This window comes from Durio zibethinus, unplaced genomic scaffold, assembly GCF_047325235.1.
Source record: "Durio zibethinus cultivar Kanyao isolate XHJ-2024 unplaced genomic scaffold, ASM4732523v1 HiC_scaffold_3, whole genome shotgun sequence".
NCBI lineage: Eukaryota > Viridiplantae > Streptophyta > Magnoliopsida > Malvales > Malvaceae > Durio > Durio zibethinus.
The window spans coordinates 7189634-7194633 of NW_028323044.1; positions in this window are offsets into that span (position 1 = coordinate 7189634).

The following is a 5000-nucleotide window of genomic DNA, read 5'->3' on the forward strand; positions in this document are numbered from 1 at the left end:
CAATGCCATTTTTATGGCTTGTAAATTCATACAATGGTCCCCTAAGCCTTCACGTGAAGTTTCGTTGCAAGATGACTCGTTTTCTATTTTTCACGATTTTCGAAACTTTTTGCGGTTCGGGATTTTTTAGAATTTTTTTAGAAGGAGTTTTCCCCCCAAATTTTGTGGACGTGATCCTTCTATTTTTTTTGGCATGCACAAAAAAATTCAGCTAAAAACTCGAACCGGAGAAGATTTCGTGACCGTTTGAAAAAAGTGTCCCCATTTCAGACACTTCAACGGCTACTGGCAGCAAACCTGTAAAATCTCAAACGCTCTTTAAGGGGGTGTGAGTTCTCAGAGGTTTGATGAGGGATAGGGGGCCAACACAAGGGCCAAGCACCAGCACCCATCGCACGTCATGTGCGCACACCCCCCCGGCCCCCCTCCCAATCGCCGGAACCCCAATGCCGCCGGTCAGGTTCTCCGGCGGTACTCCGGCGATGCTCCGGCGATGCTCCGGCGATGCTGTCCCGAGTGAAAAAAATGCGGCACCAGCACATGCTGGAGCCAAGCATGGGCACCGTGGCTCAAAATCGAACTTCGGCCAAGGCCTCGACCATCAATGGCACATGATGACGCATGGTGATGGCACATGCATCGACCATCATCGGCATAGGCTGCCCTTCGGTACGGGCACTTGCCTCGACCGCCATCGGCACAAGCTGGGCCCTGGTGTGGGTTGTTGCCTCGATCACCAGCGGCACATGCTGAGCCTTGGTGCGGGCGGTTGCCTCGAGCACCATCCGCAGACCCTGGGCCCTGGTGCGGCCGGTTGCCCCGATAACCATCGGCACACGCTGGGCCCTGGAGCGGCCGGTTGCCTCGATCACCATCGGCAAAAGCTGGGCCCTGGTGCGGGCGCTTGCCTCGACCACCATCGGCACACGCTCGGCCCTGGTGCGGTCGGTTGCCTCGAGCACAATCGGCACACGCTGGGCCCTGGTGCGGCAGGTTACCTCGACCACCATCGGCACACGCTGGGCCCTGGTGCGGGCGCTTGCCTCGACCACCATCGGCACACGCTCGGCCCTGGTGCGGTCGGTTGCCTCGAGCACCATCGGCACACGCTGGGCCCTGGTGCGGGCGCTTGCCTCGACCACCATCGGCACACGCTGGGCCCTGGTGCGGGCGCTTGCCTCGACCACCATCGGCACACGCTGGGCCCTGGTGCGGCAGGTTGCCTCGAGCACCATCGGCACACGCTGGGCCCTGGTGCGGTCGGTTGCCTCGATCACCATCGGCACACGCTGGGCCCTGGTGCGGGCGGTTGCCTCGACCACCATCGGCACACGCTGGGCCCTGGTGCGGCAGCTTGCCTCGAGCACCATCGGCACACGCTCGGCCCTGGTGCGGTCGGTTGCCTCGAGCACCATCGGCACACGCTGGGCCCTGGTGCGCCAGGTTGCCTCGACCACCATCGGCAGCCTCGACCACCATCGGCACACGCTGGGCCCTGGTGCGGGCGCTTGCCTCGACCACCATCGGCACACGCTCCGCCCTGGTGCGGTCGGTTGCCTCGAGCACCATCGGCACAGGCTGGGCCCTGGTGCGGCAGGTTGCCTCGACCACCATCGGCACACGCTGGGCCCTGGTGCGGGCGGTTGCCTCGACCACCATCGGCACACGCTGGGCCCTGGTGCGGGCGCTTGCCTCGACCACCATCGGCACACGCTGGGCCCTGGTGCGGGCGCTTGCCTCGACCACCATCGGCACACGCTGGGCCCTGGTGCGGCAGGTTGCCTCGAGCACCATCGGCACACGCTGGGCCCTGGTGCGGTCGGTTGCCTCGACCACCATCGGCACACGCTGGGCCCTGGTACGGGCGCTTGCCTCGACCACCATCGGCACACGCTGGGCCCTGGTGCGGCAGGTTGCCTCGAGCACCATCGGCACACGCTGGGCCCTGGTGCGGCAGGTTGCCTCGAGCACCATCGGCACACGTTGGGCCCTGGTGCGGTCGGTTGCCTCGATCACCATCGGCACACGCTGGGCCCTGGTGCGGGCGCTTGCCTCGAGCACCATCGGCACACGCTGGGCCCTGGTGCGGCAGCTTGCCTCGAGCACCATCGGCACACGCTCGGCCCTGGTGCGGTCGGTTGCCTCGAGCACCATCGGCACACGTTGGGCCCTGGTGCGGCAGGTTGCCTCGACCACCATCGGCAGCCTCGACCACCATCGGCACACGCTGGGCCCTGGTGCGGGCGCTTGCCTCGACCACCATCGGCACACGCTGGGCCCTGGTGCGGTCGGTTGCCTCGAGCACCATCGGCACACGCTGGGCCCTGGTGCGGCAGGTTGCCTCGACCACCATCGGCACACGCTGGGCCCTGGTGCGGGCGGTTGCCTCGACCACCATCGGCACACGCTGGGCCCTGGTGCGGGCGCTTGCCTCGACCACCATCGGCACACGCTGGGCCCTGGTGCGGCAGGTTGCCTCGAGCACCATCGGCACACGCTGGGCCCTGGTGCGGGCGCTTGCCTCGAGCACCATCGGCACACGCTGGGCCCTGGTGCGGTCGGTTGCCTCGACCACCATCGGCACACGCTGGGCCCTGGTGCGGGCGCTTGCCTCGACCACCATCGGCACACGCTCGGCCCTGGTGCGGTCGGTTGCCTCGAGCACCATCGGCACACGCTGGGCCCTGGTGCGGGCGCTTGCCTCGAGCACCATCGGCACACGCTCGGCCCTGGTGCGGTCGGTTGCCTCGAGCACCATCGGCACACGCTGGGCCCTGGTGCGGCAGGTTGCCTCGACCACCATCGGCACACGCTGGGCCCTGGTGCGGGCGCTTGCCTCGACCACCATCGGCACACGCTCGGCCCTGGTGCGGCAGGTTGCCTCGAGCACCATCGGCACACGCTGGGCCCTGGTGCGGGCGGTTGCCTCGACCACCATCGGCACACGCTGGGCCCTGGTGCGGGCGCTTGCCTCGACCACCATCGGCACACGCTGGGCCCTGGTGCGGGCGCTTGCCTCGAGCACCATCGGCACACGCTGGGCCCTGGTGCGGCAGGTTGCCTCGAGCACCATCGGCACACGCTGGGCCCTGGTGCGGTCGGTTGCCTCGAGCACCATCGGCACACGCTGGGCGCTGGTGCGGGCGCTTGCCTCGACCACCATCGGCACACGCTGGGCCCTGGTGCGGCAGGTTGCCTCGATCACCATCGGCACACGCTGGGCCCTGGTGCGACAGGTTGCCTCGAGCACCATCGGCACACTATCGGCCCTGGTGCGGGCGGTTGCCTCGACCACCATCGGCACACGCTGGGCCCTGGTGCGGGCGCTTGCCTCGAGCACCATCGGCACACGCTGGGCCCTGGTGCGGGCGGTTGCCTCGAGCACCATCGGCACACGCTGGGCCCTGGTGGGTTTAGGCACATCTTCAAATTTCTGCCGTGCCAATGCCATTTTTATGGCTTGTAAATTCATACAATGGTCCCCTAAGCCTTCACGTGAAGTTTCGTTGGAAGATGACTCGTTTTCTATTTTTCACGATTTTCGAAACTTTTTGCGGTTCGGGATTTTTTAAAATTTTTTTATAAGGATTTTTGGCCCCAAATTTTGTAGGCATGATCCTTCTATTTTTGTTGGCATGCACAAAAAAATTCAGCTAAAAACTCGAAGTAGAGAAGATTTTGTGACCGTTTGAAAAAAGTGTCCCCATTTCAGACACTTTAACGGCTACTGGTAGCAAACCTGTAAAATCTCAAATGCTCTTTAAGGGGGTGTGAATTCTCAGAGGTTTGATGAGGGATAGGGGGCCAACACAAGGCCAAGTACCAGCACCAATCGCACATCATGTGCGCACACCCCCCCGGCCCCCCTCCCAATCGCCGGAACCCCAATGCCGCCGGTCAGGTTCTCCGGCGGTACTCCGGCGGTACTCCGGCGATGCTCCGGCGATGCTCCGGCGATGCTGTCCCGAGTGAAAAAAATGCGGCACCAGCACATGCTGGAGCCAAGCATCGGCACCGTGGCTCAAAATCGAACTTCGGCCAAGGCCTCGACCATCAATGGCACATGATGACGCATGGTGATGGCACATGCATCGACCATCATCGGCATAGGCTGCCCTTCGGTACGGGCACTTGCCTCGACCGCCATCGGCACAAGCTGGGCCCTGGTGTGGGTTGTTGCCTCGATCACAATCGGCACATGCTGAGCCTTGGTGCGGGCGGTTGCCTCGAGCACCATCGGTAGACCCTGGGCCCTGGTGCGGCCGGTTGCCCCGATAACCATCGGCACACGCTGGGCCCTGGGGCGGGCGCTTGCCCCCAGCACCATCGGCACACGCTGGGCCCTGGTGCGGGCGGTTGCCCCGAACAGCATCGGCACAAGCCGGCCCTTGGTGCGGGCTCCTGGCTCGACCACCATCGGCACACGCTGGGCCCTGGTGCGGGCGGTTGCCTCGAACACCATCGGCACACGCCGGCCCTTGGTGCGGCCGGTTGCCTCGACCACCATCGGCACACGCTCGGCCTTGGTGAGGGCGCTTGCCTCGACCACCATCGGCACACGCTGGGCCCTGGTGCGGGCGCTTGCCTCGACCACCATCGGCACACGCTCGGCCTTGGTGCGGGCGCTTGCCTCGACCACCATCGGCACACGCTGGGCCCTGGTGCGGGCGGTTGCCTCGACCACCATCGGCACACGCTCGGCCTTGGTGAGGGCGCTTGCCTCGACCACCATCGGCACACGCTGGGCCCTGGTGCGGGCGCTTGCCTCGACCACCATCGGCACACGCTGGGCCCTGGTGCGGGCGGTTGCCTCGACCACCATCGGCACACGCTGGGCCCTGGTGCTGGCGGTTGCCTCGACCACCATCGGCACAAGCCGGCCCTTGGTGCGGGCGGTTGCCTCGAGCACCATCGGCACACGCTGGGCCCTGGTGCGGGCGGTTGCCTCGACCACCATCGGCACACGCTGGGCCCTGGTGCGGACGGTTGCCTCGAGCACC